We start from the raw sequence: 21,517 nt of genomic DNA, 5'->3' as shown, positions 1-21,517 counted from the left end.
TGTTCATCTGGGCCAGAATATTCACAAACATAAGAACTGGTTTGATGAAAATGATGGGGAAATTCAGAAGATGCTAAACAAAAAATGATAACTCCATAAGGTTTGCCACTGGGACTGTTCATCTATCTCTAAAAAGGCATTGTTGGCTTCACTCTACTTCTCCCAGCTAAGGGCTGTTTGGGTCTTGGCACTACTTGCATCATAGCGTCAGTTTACTCTGTGCTTCAGGTCTTAGGGAGTGATGGGGGCCTGGCGCCTTGTTAGTCTCAGCTTTCTGTTCATGGCGGAACCTTGGGCTGTGGATAGTTTCTTACCCCTCCTTCCTTTCCTGCATCCCATGCACCTCCTCATGGAAACCCAGCCATCTGTAAAGCCTCTGCATGAGAGCTGCTTGGGACTCTTTGCTAGTTCAGCATTAGCTGCAGAATGTTCCCTTTTGACATTTTTGTCCTATCTGCATAACTTCCATAGACTCACTGTGGGAATCAGAGTTCTGAATATCTATCTAGAAAACCACCCAGATTACAGTCTTTCATGGAATCATCCAGAAAGCCAGATGTGCCTGCTATTGAGCACAGTACAGATGGGCTTCTAGGAAAGGTGTCTTTGCCGATTGGAATGTATTGTCAGGCATTCAGTTATGATGATGTCTTGGAGGATCCCACAGTGATGACCCTGCCTTCATCTGACAGGTTCAGTAAGGTTCTGTGGAAAAAGCTGGTCATCCCAGATTGGAAGTACCGACAGCTTTCCAAGGTTGAGGAAGGAGAAAATAGTTCCCCCTTAGCTTCCAGTGAACAAATGAACAAGGCCCTGGTGGTGATGGCCAAGGCTATGCATGTCATCATGAATTCTCTAATTACAAAACAGACACAAGAGAGCATGCAGTGCTTTGAACAGCAGGCAGGGTTGACAGATGTGGGATATACTCCTTATAAAGCCCTTACCACAGAAGAAATAAAGTACCACTTTGGGGCAGAGGCAGCTCATAAATTAAAATTATGAAATGGAGAAATGACACAAGAAGATAGACTGACTGCTTCAACACAGTCTTCTCCAAGTAGTACACCCCATTCTTCTTCCAAGCAAAAGCCCAGAAGCTAGTTTATGCATAGATCTTCTACTTCCTTACCTGACCTAGATGTCAGCAGCATGGACTTTTGGGAATGGTGATAGAAACAAACCCTCATCTGAAAAAGGAAGCCTTTTTGGACCAAGAACCCTTCAGAAATCTGACTTAGGTTTCAGTGTCCAGTCCTACAGAGGTATTCAGAAGCCATCACCAATGGAGCTCATTCAGGTTCAAGCTACTAGAATTGCAGAAGACCCAGCAGCCTTCAAGTCACCTAAGATGGACCTTCCAGTGACAGAAAGAAAGAAACAACCTCCAAGAACTCATAACATCAAACCAAGGGACATACATGTTGTTGACTCCTACAGGGTTCTAAAGCTCCCTTTTCATATGAACAAAGTTGCTTTCCCCAGTGAACCACTGCTATGTAGAGACAGTGAACTTTTCTTTCTTAGATTTTTCTTTCTTCCTATCCATCTTGCACTTGACATAGGAAAGACATCATCTATTTACAATTCTGCTGAGGATAATATTCCTGGGGAGGAGGTAGTTGTTTCTTTAAATATTTGTAGCAAAGCTTGAATCTTTCTAATGTAGGAAGACCTATTCTGTAAAATCCCAAAGTTGGTCTGAATAACTTCTCCAAGTACAGTGGACCACAGATGATTTCTGAGCTATAGAACTAGATTGCAGGGGACAAGAGAAATAATTAAAATCTAGTAGAATTTGTTCTGCAAAAAATAAAATAAAATGGCATTGTTTTACTCCATCAAAAGTAAAGTTCAAGTAAAGCTTAGAGAGATGCAGGACTTTTGGCTCTGTAAGAAGGCAGATGAGATTCTGTTTTACACTGATAGCAACAATCCAAAGCACTTCTATGATGTCCTGAAGACTACTTATGGGCCAACAACTTCTGTTGCATCTCAACTACTCAATGCTCTTAGAGCCACACTGATCAGTGATAAGGACATGATTCTGGAGAAAGGGGTTAAACACTTCCATAGTGTTTTCAACAGACCGTCATCAACCAGTGCTGAAGCCATTGACCGTGTACCTCATATTAAAGCCAATCCCTCTCTAGCAATCCTTATTATTGAAGAAGAGGTATTGAATGCCATTATGCTGCTCTCATGTGGCAAAGTACCTGGTTCTGGTTCCATCATAGCAGAAATCTACAAGGCAGGGGGTCCACTGCTCAAACAGAAGCTGAAATCCTCTGGGTGATATGGCAAGAGATGAAGGATGCCTTCATTGTCCACCTCTATAAAAACAAAAAAGAAATAGATGTATGGTTATTCCTAGTTGAATGTCTCCTTCAATTCTGTAAGATGCATGAGAGAAATTTGCTATATAACTAGGCTTCGATGAGAACTTGACATAAAAAAGATGAAGTGATATGATATCAGCACCAAGGAAAACACTTTAGTAGTCTTAGTCTTAATTGGCTCTCCTTGAAAATTATTTTTCATCGTCTGGGGCAATCAAAACAGCTACTTGCTGAATATTATAACATTATCCACACAACCTTTGTTGGAAGAGTAGCAATAGCAAAACTGCTTAATAAGCATTTGCTATCACCATATACTCCAACCCCTATCCACTTTAAAAAAAATAGTTGACTTGGGAGCTTAGCAAAGAATAATAGATTTTTAGTTAGTAGAAAACCTCATGATGTTATTTGGTTTAGCCTTCTGCCTTTATATCAGTAAAATATTATTATCATTGTTTTATAGATGAGCACACTGAACCTCAGAGATGCTAAGTGACCTATCCAAAGTCACAGAACTAGTGTAGAGACAAGATTAGGACTAGTTCTTCTTTATCCATTATTTTTCCTGCTTTATTTGAATACTTTGGTGGATCCAAGATTTAATTTGTTTAAATGCTTCATTTGTATTATATTAATTTGCATTACATCTTTTTTTATACCCCTATTATTTTGTCCTAGATCTACCAGCAACATTAGATGCTTGTCTTTTATTCTTTTAGTATTTCAATCAGTGCATCACTTGAGGCATCCATCTTTTGTCTTTCATTCTTGCTGCATGATATATCCACCTCTTTTTCCATTCATACATAATTCTATCTTTTTCTGCTGCTTGTGATATACACATAAACACTGGTAATATGAAGCAAACTTTTGCTCACCATGTACCTTTGAGGATTATTTGTAATTTTACCTCTTTCAAGATTGGGGTAGTACATAATTTATAGCCATATAACATTACTGGAAGAATATCAATATTGAGGAGGTGGGCTCTGCAGCAAGAGCTATTTAGGATCATTGAAAACACTGATGTTGTAGTATTTAGTGCAGTTATTTCATTATTTCTAAGGCAAATGCATTTTGGCTATCCAGTACAGGGTCCTTAGAATCATAAGAAAGGACTTCATTTTACATATGATAAACTGAGTATGAAAGATAGATTAAACAGTTTGCTCAAGTTCAACACAGAGTTATATGTTTTTGTAATTGGACTTTCATGGTCATAAGAGTCCAAATCCCTCATTTTACACAGAATGAAAGTCTATCTTAGATCAGTTAATGACTAGCCTAAGATACTAACATTAGTTACCGAAAAGGCCGGAACTATAGCCTAAGTGTTCATACTTCCTGTCTAGTTTTCTTTAGAAGTTGGCCCTCATCTCTAAGAGATAGCTCTACCATAATTACTAATATATCAATATCTTTCCACACATTTTAATGTGTTTTTTTAGGATGTTAGGTAAGAGCTTAGGGCTATTCACAAATAATCCACTTAGTTTCACAAAACTAGTATTATCCACCTGTATGTAACAATTTAATCAATGTGTGTTTTTCATCCACTTCATTTTTTAGTGTGGATTTTCATACTATTATTTTTTGAACTGTGATGTATTTAATCAAGAAAGCACTGTAGTACTCTGAGCCTTGATACAAACAGTAAAATCTTATCTTAGAATAGATGACATATTTTATGTTACATTGTATTAAAACATTTAAATTAATTCTATGAAAATATTGTTGAGAATGAAGAAATTTGTCTTTCTTTCAAAACATGTAATATAGATTTATATGGCTTTTTAAAAATATGGAACACTTCTTAAATTTGTATTTTATCCTTGTTCAGGGGCCATGTGAATCTCTGTATCATTCCAATTTAGTACATGTGACATCTAAACAAACACAATTTATATGGTTTTTTTAAAGCCTTTATGATTGTTTTGAGTTTATAAGCTAGAGTGGGAAATTTTTATGAGAATAAGAATGTACCACTAGGATAGATTTCCCTGCTTTCTTTACCTGAACACCCATTCTTACCAAAATGTACCTCATCTCATAGTATGCCAGCCCTTTATCAAGACATTTTCTACTACCCTTTCGTTTTTCTCTGTTTTTTTTTTTTAAAGGCAATTGGGGTTAAGTGACTTGCCCAGGGTCACACAGCTAGTGAGTGTCAAGTGTTTGGTCTAAGGCCAGATTTGAACTCCGGTCCTCCTAACTTCAGGGCCAGCGCTCTATCCACTGCACCACTTAGCTGCCCCTACCCTTTTGTTTTGTAGAAAGCTGGTTCCAGTATGAAAACTTCTCACAACCCTAAAACTCTTGGTACTCTTCCTATCCATCTATTTAGCATAAGAGAAATTTGGTATTCCCCAAGATGAGACAAGATCCTTCTCCAGGGAAATCTGACCTTTTTATTTCTCTTCCTGATTCAGTGTAAGAGGAAAACATTTAGCCATTTCTTTGTACTCTAATATTATGAGGTAGTCTGCTTAGCTATACTTGGCAATATAATGATTATGATAAGCATTTTGCTGCTTTCTGGTTATTTGGAACAGAGGATTAAAAAGACATTCCTTCCTTACCTGGCTCCTACTAGAAGCATAGGTCCTGGAAAAAGGGACAGCAATGGGTCATACGACTTGACAGAAGAGGGAGCAGCTTTTGTTGCTAACAAGTTTATACCTTCTCAATTCAAAAACTGATGTTATCTTACAAAGGAATAGCGAATCCTCCTACTGGAATTGCTGACCAAATCCTACCAGATCTTTGACAGACATCATAGGAGAGGGCTGGTCTTATAGTCCAGAAGAAATGAGATGAAGTCTTGCCTCTGACCCATGCTGCCTATTGGCAAGGAATTGAATCTCTCAGTGCCCCATTCAGCTTTCTAAGTTTATAAATCACATTGCTGATGGGCATCTGTTTTGGAAGTTTACACAGTAGATAATTCCTATACTGAGGAAGGTCATAAATTAAGTGTGTGTGTGTATGTGTGTGTGTGTGTTTGTGTATCTTTGTCTTGTTTATCTACTTCTCTGTGCTGATTCCACCCTTTTCCTGTAGCTGAATTTTTTAGGAATCACAAATTAATTAATTAATTAATTTTTAGCTAACTGGTACTTTTTTTTTTTCCTAAGAGGTTGTTTTCATTCAGTTACATAATGAAACCAAAGATTATGTCCTCTCAGTTGGTTATCTAAATTGAATCTGTTGTAATACATAGCACTTGTCTTTATTTTCCATTTCACTTTTGGATACTTTGGAGAGGCATTGTGTTATAAAGGATAGCTAGACTTAGTATTAAAAAAAATTACATGCATACCCTTTGACCTTGCAATACCTTGACCTTGCAATACCACAACTAGGTCTGTATCCCAAAAGAGATTAAAAAAAGGAAAATGACCTATATTTACAAAAATATTTATAGCAGCTCTTTTGTGGTGGCAAAGAATTGGAAGTTGAGGGGACGAGAGGAGACTGTTATGATATTGGAGTGAGTGTAGCTGCCTTACAAGTTAACACAATAAGCATTATTACTTAATGTATGGTGCTAAATATACAAAGATTAATTTAGTTAATGCCTTCAGGAATTTTACACTCTTTTCTCCTCATTCCTCCATCAGAACATAAACTTAGTAAAAGTAAGAAATGTTTTGTTATATTTGTATCCCTAGTGCCTAGCACAGTGCCTGAAACACAGTAGGAACTTAATAAATGCTTGTTGATTGCTTGATACAGTCAATGAATCATTCCTTAGCAAAATGAAGCAAAACATTCCCCTTCCCAAAGATTTTCCTATATTTGCATCATTCAAGATGGGTCTGTGTGGAATCAAATAGCAGAAACTGCAGAGGTGAGGGAGGTTTTGCTGGCTATAGTATAGCTCTAGAGGGGATTCTTTTCTGGTGAATTCTTAAAGATCTAGGAGTTTCCTGAAGCCAGGCAAAAGAAAGGGATAGTCCTTCAACTACGTGCAGGGAATTGTCAATCAACAAGCCTTTATTAAGGGCCTTCCTTCTCTGTGCCAGGCATGGTGCTAGGCTCTGAAGAGACAAAGATAAAAGTAAAAAAAAAAAAATTCCTGACCTCAAGGAGCTTACATTCCATTAGGTGAGATGATAAGTAGAAGAGAAATCCAATGCGCCATCTTACAAACAGAGAGGGAAAGTTAATGATCATATTCTCAAAAGCTACTTTTTTCTGTGTTGCTATCAGCATAAGTATGTATAGCATATTGCTAAAATATAATCAACCAATTGACAATTTGTATGCACAAAAGTACCTTAAGTACTATGGGGGAATATAAAATTTGTTTGCTTGTTTGTTTGTTTTTGCTTAAAAGCATCTTCATAAGGAGGTAAAATATATACATTAAAGAGGTGGATTTTTACCTTCACTTTGAAGAGGGCTTCCCAGAAGGCTTTTCCAGTCCAATTAGTCAAAGCAAAAGGTTCTTTTTTTAAATTCCTAAGACTAGGTTATATTAATTAACTTGTATGTCAAGGGACTTAAAAAAGCAGAGATAAGGGACCCAACCAGCATTTACAGGAGGCAGGATATACAGGGTAAAGTCACAGTCACTGGCAGAGTAAAGATACAATTACAATTTAAAGGGAACCTAGGATGCTTACGCAGGAAGAGATAACCCAGGATGATCCTTTAAGAAGCTACCCTAGGGCTGTTTGGGAATGTCAGACAAGAAAGTGCTGAACCAAGCCCTGAAGGAAGGTAGGGACTTTGATAGGTGGAAACAATGAAAGAGTGTGTTCCAGGTATGGGCCATGACTTGAGTGAATGCACAGTGAGTGTAACTGCCTTACAATTTAGCCCAATAAGCATTATTAAGTATCTACTATATAGTAAGTTGTTATACCAAATTATGCCCACTATATCCACCATCCCCCCCATCTTTCAAGGTCACTCAGAGATGCTGAAGAGAACTAGACATCGTGCAGAGGGTCAAGTTCTCAAGAGTGTATGATTTATTTCCTGCCTCTGATGTCACAAGACACTAGACAGGGTTTTGTGGAATTTTGATGTTTCTTGTAGGGAAGTGTCTTGGAATAGTTCATAAACGTAAAGTGGTAGGTAGGTGGAAGAATGGGGCAGTCTAGGACAGAGACAGCCTGTTGTAAGAGACCCTAGGGCTGAGACCTAACTGTACATTCCTCCTGATTACAAGATAAGACAAAAAAGAAAACAACACATAGTATAAAATATGCAGTATGATTCCAATCTCACATGGGGTAGGTACAGTACATGTGATTTCACTGGGATAGGGAACTCCTGAGCAAGGAAACTCCCTTATAGACTGAGCGAGTTGTGTACAGCGCTGATAAATTAAGTATCTTACCCAAAGACACATAGTATGTTTCAGAGGCAGTGCTTAAATCAAGGTCTTCATGGCTGGGAAATAAGCTCATGATCTACTATGCTATTCTCTCTCTCTCTGTTCCTATTTCATAGCATATTAATGGCAATGCCAGTTGGATTAAATACCATTTTTACTCATGACTGGGAAGGAGTCGAATGATACTTGTGATCCTTCTACCATTTTAATTGAGTTTTGGTAACTACTAATTTGTTAATGGGAAAAGGGATTATCGTCATGGCTAATCTCCCATTATTATTCAAAGAGACTTCTTCCTCAATAAATTTCTTAGGAGAAATTTCTAATTTTCTTTTTTCTTGAAAATCCATTTTTGTGGCATGACCTTGGCCTCAGTCTGTTCTATAAAAGGGGGACTTTACTAGAATACAAAATTTAATGCGTGTGTATGTATATACATACATAATGTGCTCAGAGGTCTAGGTTCCTATTCCTAGGAGAGGGATTAGTTCCTGAGAGTACAGTCAGTACTCTCCCTACCCTGTTCTAAAAATAATTGCAATTTCACTGCTTATGCAGATATGACAACACCAATCTCATTAACCACAAGGGACTTACCTTACTGGGGTGCACAGCATTGATTATTCATCCACTGACGGCCTTGACAAAATGATAGGCATTACTCATCATGACTGAAATGAATCATCAGGCCTATGACTGATAGGGAGCACTGCCAGAAAGTTTCTGTGTGGATGTATAAAGCCTGCAGTTATTATTAAACATGCCTTTGATCCTAAATTGGAGGTGATTCATTTGATCAAGTGCAAAGCTGGTGACTCTCAAAAGAGAGAACTATCAAAAACAGGGACCTCCTTGGAATCAATAACTAAGCTCCAGCCAAAATTAAGTCTGAGCTAAAGTCAACCTCTTATACTCACTGTAATGGTTAGGATCTGTTCCTATGACATAGGAAACTTCATTTTTTATTCATGATTCATTCATTCAATAGACATTTGTAAAGCAATTTCTGTGCTAGATGATTGGGAAAATAAAAGTCTAGGAATGTTGGAATGATGGAGGGGGAGAAACACTTTCTTCCTGTACATCCTTGATCAAGCACCTCAGTTTCTTCTTTATTCAAAATTATCATCATCAAATTTTTAGTAATAATAACTATATAATTGATGCTAGCTGACATTTTTTTTTCTTTGTGAACTGCCTTAAATATTTCATATAGTGACAGTGTCCAAATAATTGGAGCATGAAAACAAAATTTAGTCAGGGTGGGGAGTGAGGGGGTATGGTGTGTTTTTAGGTCCCAATTGTACCTCTTACTAATCGTTTCATTATTTCAAATAATCACAGAATCTCAAAACTGGTAGGGATCCCCAAGGCAATTTAGTCTAACCCATAAGTCACAAACTTTTGTTTGTCTCTAAAACATTTGTTGTTGTTTTTCAGTTGTGGCCAACTCTTTGTGACCCCATTTGGAGGTTTTCTAGCAAAGATACTATAGTGGTTTGTCATTTCCTTCTCCAGCTCTTTTTACAGGTGAGGAAATTGAGGCAAACAGAGTTAAGTGACTTGCCCAAGGTCACACACTTTCTAAGTGCCTGAGGTCACATTGGAACTCGAGTCTTCCTGACTCCAGGCTTAGCACTCTATTGCACCACTTATCTACTACCCTAAAACATACCTGACAAGTAGTCATTCAACCTTAGATCAAAGAATTCCAATGAAGGAAAGCCCACTAACATCCTAAGGCAGCCTTTTCCACTTTTAGATGCCTCCAATTTTTAAGAAATTTCTCCCTTGGGCAAGTCATTAATCTTTTGTAAGCCTCAGTTTTCTCACCTATAAAATAGAGATACTGCTTCTTCCACATTGTTACAGGGTTGTTGAGGATCCAATGGGTGGATACATCCAATAGCCTTTTTAACCCTTAATGTTGTATAAATGTAAAATTATTGTTAGAGCTCTCTTTCAATGTTAGAGTGGGAAATCACCCTACTACAAAGTGGCTTTGGAAGTTTCTAGTTGCAGCAAGTTCCACAAGGGGTAGTTTGTTAGGAGGTTAATAGCCCAAAAATATAATTTGAAATATGTTTGTAAACTGAATCCAAACACAATTGTTAAGATTTCTCCATCAACAGTTATTTGGATTAGTAATTAACAATGGTAGTTTTTTTTTAAAGAATACTGTTTCCTTTCCTAAAAGTTTCCTTTAAAACATATGGATGGGGTGGCTAGGTGGCACAGTAGATAGAGCACTGGCCCTGGAATCAGGAGGACTTGAGTTCAAATGTGACCCCAGACACTTGACACTTACTAGCTGTGTAGCTGTGGGCAAGTCATTTAACTCCAGTTGCCTCACAAAAAGAAGAACAAACAAACAAAATAACTTAAAGACTATTGAAGCTTTCTTTACAACATCTATGTAACAATAATAATGGCTGCTATTTATAAGCCTTAAAACTTATAAAACCATTATGTATGTTATCTCATTTGATCTTTACAACAACTCTGTGAGAGTCTCTTACTCCTAAGAGGATCCATCTTATCCCCATTTTATAGATGAAGAAAGTAAGGCTGAAAGTAAGTTCATTGCATAGGGTTACACAGCTAGTAAGTGCCTGAGACAAAATTTGAATTTAGCGTTTGCAGATTCTAAGTCTAACACTGTGCTATACCAGAGTCATTGTTAATGTAGACACTTCTTTTTAAGTATTGAAAACATTGAATTCATTTTTGAAACAAGTATAAAAATATTGTGTTGCTAATGTAACTTTAATTTGTGATCTTTGTTTTTCATTACTTCATTATAAATTGCTTTCATTTTCAAAACTTAATAAAGAAAAACCATAAACCCTAATTGCATATGTTTACATAGAAAGTCATCTCAACTCAGTTTAATATTAGTTAGAACATAGGGTCTAAAAATGAGGTAAAGAGCTGTGAAGTGACTAGCTCAAAGTCAAGTGTTTGCTATTTGAACTTAAATTATAAGAATATTTACTATGGTGAATATAAAATGATTGCAAAATTATAAGACTAATTTTATTAAGATAACCTATATTCCAAAATTTATTATTCTAATGTTTGGAATAGAGAGAATTTGTTAATGAAATAAGTTCTGTTAAAAATGTTTTGTTGTTGTTGTTCAGTCATTTTCAGTAGTGTTCAACTCTTCTTAACCCCATTTGGGGGTTTTCTTGCCAAAGATACTACAGCAGTTTGCCATTTTCTTCTCCAGCTCATTTTACTGATGATGAAAGTAAGGCAAACAGGGTTAAGTGTCTTGCCTAGGGGCTCAAAGCTAGTAAGTATCTGAGGTCAGATTTGAACTCAGGAAGATGAATCTTCCTGACTCCAGACCTGGTACTTGATCCACTATGCCACCCACCTTCCCTCCCCCTCCAAATGTTTTATAATGCTTTTAAAAATGTAATTGCTTCTTAATGATACACTCTTCAGCACTCCTAGACCTGTCTTTCATAACAATAAACTATGATTCAGTCAAACAAACCAACAAATTGATCTTATCTAACAACATATACCTCATTCCTTACCTACAGCCCACCACCTCTCTACTGAAGAAAACTCATGAAGGCCTTCTTAAATCAAGTGAACTGCTCAGTGATAATAATCTTCTTGAATATCATCTGTTCACGAGAAGGATGGCTATAGAAGCCACTTTCACTGATGTCTGCATCCAACGCTTTCAGTACCTTCTGGCATTTGTAATAAGCTATTTTTTCTTTTTTTATTATGACTTTAACTATCATAACCAAACATGAACAGTTTAATATAAAAAGAATAAAAGAGAAGATTGTATATGAAATGGTATAGTTCTCTTAATGCAGTTTATTTTTAAATGTATATTAAAATTAATGGATCAATAAGAAAAATGTCCCTTTTTTCCAGCCTCCTGAATTTTGTTTGTTTCTTGCTTTCTATTTTTAGAAATAGAGAAGTGTGATGAATAGAGAGCTGGTCTCAAAGCCAGGAAGGCCTGAGTTCAAGTGCCACCTCTGTCACCTCCTAGATGTGGGACCTGAGCAAGTCACTTAATTTTTCAATGCTCTAGGCAGCTCCTTAAGCCTGTAAGGTACAGGGAACGTACCAATTTGCTATCAGATCTTTCTCTGGAGATGTATAATATTTTTTATCATAAGTCCTTCAGAATTGTCTTGTATCATTATATTGCTGAGAATAGCTAAGTTACTCACAGTTGATCATTGTACAATATTGCTGTTACTGGGTACAATGTTCTGGTGCTGCTCATTTCACTTTGCATCAGTTCATTTAATTCTCTCCAGGTTTTCTGAGAGCATTCTGCTCATCATTTCTTATAGTATAGTATTCCATTACATTCATATACTACAACTTGTTCAGCCATTCCCCAATTGATGGGCATCCCCTCAGTTTCCAGGTCTTTGCCACCACTAAAAGAGCTGCTATAAATATTTGTATATATATACATATATATATATATATATATATATATATATATAGGTCCTTTTCCTTTGCTCTCTATTTTTAATGATATTTTATGATGCACTTTTCTTTTTTAAACATCTATTTTATTCTATTCTACCAACCAATTCAATCCGTACCTCTAACCCCTCAATAGTCTTCCTATGCTTAGAATGGATCTTTGATCTCATTAATGAGGGTACTACTACCAGTGGTTCAGACCTCAACCCATCTATCTTATCATCCTGGGTGAATCTTTTAACAGCCCTTCCATAAATCTTCCATAAAAAACTTTTCCAATAGACTTGGGTCCTTTCTCTGGGTTCATGAATATTTCACAGTTATAAGTATAACATTCAGCCTATTGGGTGACCTTATTTTTTGCCTATGTACATTCACAATTCATAATCATTAAATAGGTTTATGTATTGCCATGTGTTAGCACTGTTACTATAGAAATTCAAGCTCACAATGAGTCAGCCTCTATTATTATGTTCAAGGATGAATGAGTGATATTATCAATCACTGACTACATGAAAAAATACAAGGTATCTAGAAGTTAAAGAAAAAGAAAGGATCAATTGCTTTTAGAATGATTTTTTTTAATTTTAGCATGTAATTTTAGTAGCAGCTTCTCAAATCCTACCTCTCATTCTTGCTTATGAATGTTCCCTACCTAACTTGGAAACTAATTTAATAGTAATTTTCAAGTCACAATAGCTTCTTAAAGGAGCGTACATTACCAACCTACAGACAGGAGGAGCTGCCCACTTTCTCTGGTGCATAGGGGATGTTGTCAGTAGATTTCTCCAGGTGATTTCTTATCACTTAATTTAGCACTCTTGACAATGCACTTAGCTTTGAAAAAATAGGAGCTGTAGTCTCATCTGCTTATACGTGCTTTTTCTGTTTTGAAGTCAGTTTAATCCTTCTGTGCTTGAACTCCCATATCAAAATCTATGAAATAGAAGCTCATGTCAAAGCAATGGTGAATATTTAACTGGGTCTGTCCCAGAAATAAGAATGACAAAGGGGGGTCTATGATCAAGTGAACTGAGCAGTAGGCCAGGAAGTAAGCATGGAAAAAAAAAGACTTGAGCCATGTGATTCTTTAGATGAGGGATCCACGGCCTGAAATATCTTTATCTTCACTAAAAGCTGACCATTAAGTACAGCCTTGCACACACTACCTTATTGCACTCTCATGATATTCCTATATAAAATAAGCCATGTAATAAGTTATCATTTCCAAGGCTCATCAAGGTTTAAAAGACTTCCTCCAAATCATATAACTAGTAAATAGTCAAGCCAGGATTTGAACACAGGTCCTTTGACTGCAAATCCAATTATTTTTTTCCACGATACCATACTGTCTTCCTTAAAGGTAATCATGCAAATAGCTTAGTAAAGGTAGTACTTTGAGGTTTTCAAAATCCTTTACCTGAATTATATCAATCAATCCTCACAACAACCTTGGGAGGTAGGTGTTTTTAATATCTCCATTTTTGAGATGAGTAAATTGAGGATGAGAAAAGTTAAATTACTTGTTCAACATCATATAGCTAATAGAATTCTGAAGCAAGATTTGAATACACATCTATCCTCACTCCAGTGCTTTAGCCAGTAGCTTACACTAGTTGTTTATTCATTTATCTATTCATTCATTTATCTATCCATCTATTTGTTCATTCACTTATTTATTTATTTTTTCCAATCATCTATCTGTCTGCCTGTTTGTCTATCTATCTGTCTATCTATCTATCTATCTATCTATCTATCTTGTTATCATGGGTCCAGATCGAACTGAAGTTCTATAGTGCCATATCCATATCTTTGTTTTTATGGCTATGAATACCACATTTGCCATATATGATGCTTTATGGATCTGTGCCATATGAAGGATCCTCACAGAGTACATGGTTCACCTCATCATTTTACAGATGTAGAAAATAAAGCCCAGAATGACATAGTGACTTGCCGAGTCATGTAATTAGTAGTAGCAAAGCCAGGACTGCTTATTTCAAACACAATTAATTATCCAGGGTAGTACATGTGTTCAGGGTGATCTCTGAGTAACTGTGGTAACACAGAATCACTAACAATTATTGAAGAATATTCATTGGCTATTCACTGGCTACTGGACATGTGAGTAGAAGTGTGGTATTAGTGGATAGAGTGCTGAAGGCCTGAGTACAAATCTAACCCTTGACACGTGCCAGATGTGTGGCTATCACCAAATCATTTAACTGCTCTGATCCTCAGTTTCTTCATCTGCAAAATGGGGATAATAATACCTTTAGTCCTTACTTTCCAGGGTTGTTGTGAGGCTCACATGCAATAATATTTGTGAGGTGCTTCGTAAACATTAAAATGGCATTTCCAAGTTCTGTTTTGGTATCCATAATTACCACTGTGCCTATTTTCAAAGGAGATTCCATCCCAATGGCAGAATTTTTGTTTTATTGTTGTGTTGATAGTATGCATTATAAGTATGCATGGCTATTATAGACACATGTACACATACAATGTGCATATTGTGCATATGTGTTCACACACATAAGGACTGAGTAAGGAAAACGTGCTTGTATATGCGTGTGTAATACCCATACTAAACTCAGATGGAATAATAATAATAGCAATAATACATAAAAACTGAATTTATATAGTGCTGTCAAGTTTGCAAACATACTCATTTCATCCTCATATATCACTGTAAGTTATAGTGAGGTACATTGCCATTTTACAGATGAATCAAATAAGGCTGAGAGAGATTAAGTTACCAGAGCCACACAGTTAGTAAGTATCAAATTCAGTATCTGAGTCAGATCTTCCTGATTCCAAGTCTAGAGTTCTTCTATGCCACAACACCTAGGGAATGGGGGTAATAGGAACGCATTATGTAGACTGCATATTTCAAGTGTCTGAAATACTGGTTGTTTCCTTCAAATTATGCTTGAATGGAAATTCATGTATCTATGGCACCTCATGGAAAAATTAAACAGCTAATCTCTTTGCAGTCTCATGTCCACTCCTGGATTGCTCAGGTGTCCTAGCTTACTCACAGCTAAAAGTGGTGCTTTTGCATCTTAAGAGATAGTTTGTCATTGTAGGATCAACTGCATATCTCTAACTTTGACATAGGCAATAAGAATTGAATGACTCATTTAAATTTTTAGTTGATATGTTTTGCTTTTATAACAATTTCATTTCTAAATATATCCTTTCCCCATCCCACTCAGAGATTCATTCCTAATAATAAAGAATTTTTTTTAAAAAAAGGCAATTTATCACAACAAATCACCTATATATTTCATGGTTATAAATATAACATTCAGCCTATTGGGTGACCCTATTGTTTGCCTATGTACATTCAAAATTCATAATCATTAAATAGGTTTATGTACTGCCATGTGATAGCACTGCTACTATAGAAATTCAAGCTATAGTCCTCCATCTCTGTAGAGAAGGGGGGGGCAGATCTTCATCATCATTTCTTCTCCAGGGTCAAAGTTTCTCCTTATTAATTACACAACAGAACAATTCATTTTGGCATATCAAAGACTAAACATGATTCACATCAGAATGAATGATTTTGTTTTACTCCTATGACTAAGCTATTAGGTGGTATCACAAACAGTGTCATTGGAGCTCAGAACAACAACAAAATACTGGAAAGGTTTTTGAAGGGAGATGAAATTCATTTTGTGAGGATTTCTATCAAATATTAATTATGTCCTCTCTCCTTTTTTTATGTCCAGCATTTTTCACAGGCTAGGAAGTTTGTCTAATGCTCTCTGATGTTCTTCATGTAGTGGCAGATCATTATTTGGCATCAATTTCCATCTCATTAATCCATGAATGCTGTTGGGATGAGCTGGGGCACCAGCATGAAGAGAGAGCCTAGTGATGAGGGTTGGCTAACTGACAAGAGAGCTTCGGAATGGGTGGGCAGGAAGTATTGGAACCTCCGTGGAGTCATGCTGAGTGGGGAACCAGAAGCTGATGTCATTCTGACCCATTTGGAAAGGAGAAGTTTCAGTGAGACACAAGCAGAGTGCAAAAATATTAGAATGTTTCTTTATAATGCCAATCTAAACATTTGCTATCTGACTAAAATGCTATTAGTGTTTGGAAGCCAATGAGATCCTAAGTGAATTCTATAACTTTGGTGGGGCTTGCTTTCCTGTAGGCTCTCTTCAGGAGATGACGAAGAATGGGTCAAGGGTAAAACTTTGCAGTAGATGTATAAACCTCAATTTAAAAGTAATTACATATAAAAATAGAACTACTTACATCTCATATATCACAGAGAATACTTACGATACTTACATAGCTACTGAAGCTTAAAGGACTTAAGCAACTTGTCCATCATAACACAACTGGTAAGTGTCAGAGGAGGGATCTGAACCCAGCTCTTCTTGTCTTTTGAGTAGGAGCTATGTCTCTGTCTCTGGTTCTGGCCCTTTCTTTGTCTTTCTATTTCTAGCCTCTCCAACTCTGTTGTTCTAGTCAGGCTCCCTTCTCTTTCTCTTTGCAACATCTCTCTATTTAAATTTTTATGTTATTTTACCAGGCTTTGTGCTATTAAGGATCTGGAGTTAAGACATTTACTTCACACTCTGCATGCCTATGGTCATTATAAGCAATGGTCACTGCTAAGGGGACAGGGCAGGCAAAGTGAAAATACAGAAGGATTTAAGGGGCATTCAGGAGAGAGTTGGTGGTGTGTTTGATTTAGAAGGGCAGAGATTTTTCCCTATGCAGAAAGGAGACCAGAGAATAGTGTAGATTAGGAGATAAGTGGGTATTGAAGAGTTAAACTATATTTAAGAGGACAAGATGTAGAGAAGCCTGGTTGAATCAAGATGGCTCATCTCTGGGGATTGGTAGTGTGTTACCATTATGGGATAAAGAACATTTTTTGTAAGTGAGTCAAGTCAACAAACATTTATTAACCACCTACTCTTTGCCAGGCCCTATGCTAAGCACTGGGGCAGCTAGGTGGTGCAGTGGATATAGTGTCAGACCTGAAGTCAGGAAGACTCATCCTTCCTGAGTTCAAATCTGGCCTTAGACACTTACTAGCTGTATGACCCTGGCCATGTCACTTAACCCTGTTTGTCTCAGTTTCTTCATCTATAATACAAGCTGGAGAAGGAAATGGAAAACTACTCAAGTATCTTTGCTCAGGAAACCCCTTCATAAAGAGTCGGACATGACTGCAACTGAACAACAACAGCATGCCAAGCACTGAGTTACAAAGAAAGGCAAAAAACAGTTGGGGCTCTCAGAGAGTTCACAGAGTAACTGGAGAGATGATGTGCAAACAATTAGGTACAAACAAGAGTTATACAGGATCAAATAGCAATAATCATGAGAGGGAAGGAAGACTGAGAAAGCCTTCTTGAAGATGGTGGGACTTCAGCTGAGACTTAAAGGAAGCTAGGGAAGACAGGAAACAGAGATGAGGAGGGATAGCAGTCTAGTCATAGGTGGCAACCGGTGGAAAATTCCCAGAGTCTGGAGCAAGTATCATATTCAAGGAACAGAAAGGAGGCCATTGTCACTGGACCACAGAGTATGTGGAAGGAGCTGGAAGGCTTGTGTAGAGAGTGAGGGAGGGCTGCCTTGGGGAAAATATTGCATTTCCATTACAGGCCATGTGGCACAGCAGACTAAAGGTTGAACTTGTAGTCTATCTGGGACCTTGGTTTGAATCTGGCTTTGAATGCGGACACTAGTTTTGTGACTCAGAACAAATCACTTAGCCTTTCATTCTCAGTTTCCTTAGCTAAGAACGAAAGTAATAATATCTATAGTGACTGCCTCACAGCATTGCTGTGAGAACCAAATGAAATAATGTATGCAAATAACTTGTATTGTTGCATTGTTTCAGACTCCTTTTTTTTGCTCAGCTATTTCAGTTGTGTCCATCTCTGCATGATCCTATTTGGGGTTTTCTCGGCAAAGATACTGTAGTGGTTCTCCAATTCATTTTTTTTTATAGATGAGGAAGTTGAGGCAAATAGGGTTAAGTGACTTGCCCAGGGTTACACAGCTAATAAGTATCTGAGACTCAAGTTTTGAACTCAAGAAGATGAGTCTTCCTGACTCCAGGCCTGATGTTCTACCCACTGTTCCACCCAGTACTCTCTTCACCACCCTACCTTTTTCTGCAACCATAACCAATACTTATATGGTACTTTATAGTTGGGAAACACTTTGTATACATTATATCCCTTGAGCTAAACAACAACTCATGAGGTAGGAATTATTCCCATCTTTGAGATGAGAAACTAAAGCTCTGAGAGGTTAAATGATTTGACCATGGTTACACTGCTAGTAAGTGAAAAAGATGGATATGAAAGCAGGCCTTACTGTTCTCAGGTCAAGCTATTAACTGAACTATGTTACCTCTTTAGTTCAGGATCCCATCTTCAATAGCTTTTACCTAGCCCACATAATCGTGGTAAGTGGAATAGATGCACCCAACTAATTACAATGCTGACCCTGTAAACATAAGAGGTCATAGTTGTGTCATAATGTATTGATTGCATGACGTGGGAGATGCTGGCAAAGGACTACCCAGGATGGCGTGCCTGCATCAAAGAAGGTACAAAGCAGAATTGCAGCAGCTCAAAAGAAAAGTAAAATGCCCAAATTTAGAGACCTCTCCACCCCAAATGTACAGAAACTATTTGTGCCCAACCTGTGGTAAAAATTCTGTACTGGTCTGATCAGCTACAGTCGGACACAGTGTGACTTAATTCCATCATAGTGTTGTCATTTTGTTCCTCTTTGAGAATTGAGGACAATAAATAACCAACCAGTAACCAAGGGCTGTGCTTGAGATAAGACATCTCCAAACCACCCAATCTCACATTCCCCCACTTACAGTAGATGAGAGCCTTCTGCTATAAATTATAGATTATATAAGGCCACTGGATATGAACGCCTTCAGCTCTTCTTTTCCATTGCCCTAAAGTTTTTAGTATCATCATCTGCTCTTTTCTCCTTCTTTCTAATCACTGAAGAAGAGGGATCCTTATTTCTCCCTAGGTAAATTCATGCCCCACTTTCCTTGATCACATTCCTCCTCACTTTCTACATGACTTTGTTGCAGCAGTCTTTCCCTTTATCATGATTTTAGTCTCTCTTCTAATACCTTAGAACCCAGGATCCCAGGTCAGATGATGTTGCTAACCCAACTGGGAAGCCCTAAGAAACCAGAGTTCTGGGATTCAGGGACAGTAATGCTTTTGACTTGGAACTTGGTAGGGCTAATGCTATATTGGAACTGAGCTAAACTGTGAAACTAATCCCCCTCCCATTCCCAGAGGTCAAAAGAGGGGATTAGGCCCCTAGGTATTGGGGGAACGTTTAATGTTCTTATTATACCTTTGAAGTAAATATTCTCCTATAAAAGCTAATCTGATTTAAGTGGTTAAGTGAAACCTGAGTGCTAGGAACAACCTAAAATTGAGGGAACACACTAGATGGCATCTTGATTCAATTGAAGAGACTAGACACCTCACATGCCCCTACCAGAAAACCCTGGGGAAAGGTGAAATGCAGCACACCTGGTCTTCAGGCAGTGGGAGGCCAGAGTAGTCACTGTTACACAAGAAATCTTGAGTTGACAACCAGATTAACTGAAGAAAAATAATCACGGATCAGAAGCAGGCTACTGTGAGGGGAAATTTGTGAGTCAAAATTGACATTAACTTTATCCAATATGAGTTTGCAGTAGAGTTGGAATTTAACCAAATAACTGAAGAGGCCTCTGATGCACAGAGGTGTGCTCCAGAATGATAATGACTGTGAACGAAAAGCAGGAGGAAATTGTGATGTTCCACATATCAATGATTTTAATGCTGCCTTGACCATATTTAGCAATATCAACCTTCTGCTGCCTGAGTGTTTTGGAAAAAAAAAACCTTTAAATGATGGGTATTGTCTTAGCTGCTTAAAGTCTGTCTTTGGAGTGTCTCTCCCATCCACTTATTTCTTTAGATTCTTATTGCTAAACCATCCTAGCTCAGGTTCATTCCTTCATGCCTGGACTACTGTTATAGCCTTTTAAGTAGTTTCCTTAGTTCTAATTTCTTTTCTCTTTAATTTATTCTATAAACAACAACCAGGCACAGATTAGGTATGGCCTAAAAAAAAAAAATCTCTCGATCTCTCTACCTGAATCTTTCTGTCCTTCTCTCCTTCTCTCTCTCCTCCCCTTCAATTTTTCTTAGAACATTTTGCTTGGTTCTCTCCTTTGTCTTCATTACATTCTAACTTGCAGCATATGCTTTGTTTTTTAAAGGAGTAGCGTCTCTTTTAGATTATGTGATTCTTCAGGGTATCGTTCATCTTTCTGTCTCCAACACTCAGCAAATTCCTTGTTTGTAGTATACACTTCACAAATGTTGGACTGGATTCCAAGAACACCAGTTTAGCATGAAGTTCCGTGCTCAAAAGTCTTCAATGACTTTCTCACTTCCTAGAGCAAAGGACTCCAAACTTTTTTGATCACGTAGGCCTATCAGTTTAAAAAAAATTCAGCATTTTCCACTGGATATATGTATATTCATTTTAAATAATATTATGTATGACTATACTAATATATTATTTAACCATAAAACTCATTAAAATAGATGTTAAAAAGTATGAGTTACATATGAAAGAGACAATATTTAAAGTATTTTATTAAAGTATCAAAATCCCTTTTGCTCTCACCAAAAATATTTTGTTTTATGGGGTTTTTTCTTGAGAACAATGTAATTTGATTCCTTACTTTTTAAAATACTGGTCTACCAATTTGTAGTAAAGATATTAAAAGGTCTGGTTCTAATATCCTTGCTGAGAAAGCTGAGTTTCACTATGAAGGGCCTCTTGATAAGCTCCATGCTACACACAAAGGGATGGATCAATCCTTCTCTGAGCACCTCTGTGCCACTTGCTTCCTGCTGAAATTCAACTGTGCCTGCTGTCACTTGTTTTAAAATTGATAGACAGATTTCAATAATGAAATGAATACATAGACAAAAGTCTTGTGAACCTTTTTCTTTATTAAAAAAATTGGAGAGCAGAGGAGATACATAAATTCCCTCATTGCTGAAAAATCTGAGTTGGAGAAGAAATAGCCTTGTGATCCATCAAACATGGCCCATGAGAGGGATGCCTCTCCTTCAGGGCATCAGTGACCTTTCCATCTCACTGACATTCACCTGTTCAGAGATAGTTTGTCTCAGACTTTTCTTAACTCACAAAGATTGTCACATAGACATACATTATTATTTATTTATCATTATTATTGGTACTCCCTCAATTGATTTATCACCGAGACATTTGTCAATGGGAATCATTCTTCCTCAGTCTT

At 37.2% G+C, this 21,517-nt stretch overlaps 1 non-coding gene and 1 pseudogene across 1 annotated transcript; one reads left to right on the top strand and one right to left on the bottom strand.

Annotated features, from left to right (window-relative positions):
* The first annotated feature begins 534 nt into the window (after positions 1-534).
* On the top strand, positions 535-1,448 carry LOC114048766 (annotated as a pseudogene).
* A 2,689-nt stretch (positions 1,449-4,137) lies between these two features.
* On the bottom strand, positions 4,138-4,240 carry LOC114049048. The gene has a single exon (XR_003569833.1). It is a non-coding gene; the product is annotated as a U6 spliceosomal RNA (small nuclear RNA).
* Positions 4,241-21,517: the final 17,277 nt, after the last annotated feature.

This window comes from Vombatus ursinus, unplaced genomic scaffold (genome assembly GCF_900497805.2).
Source record: "Vombatus ursinus unplaced genomic scaffold, bare-nosed wombat genome assembly UNPS02014794.1, whole genome shotgun sequence".
Classification (NCBI taxonomy): domain Eukaryota; kingdom Metazoa; phylum Chordata; class Mammalia; order Diprotodontia; family Vombatidae; genus Vombatus; species Vombatus ursinus.
Note: the sequence above shows the minus strand (reverse complement) of the source record. Positions and strands in the feature narration are given on the sequence as shown.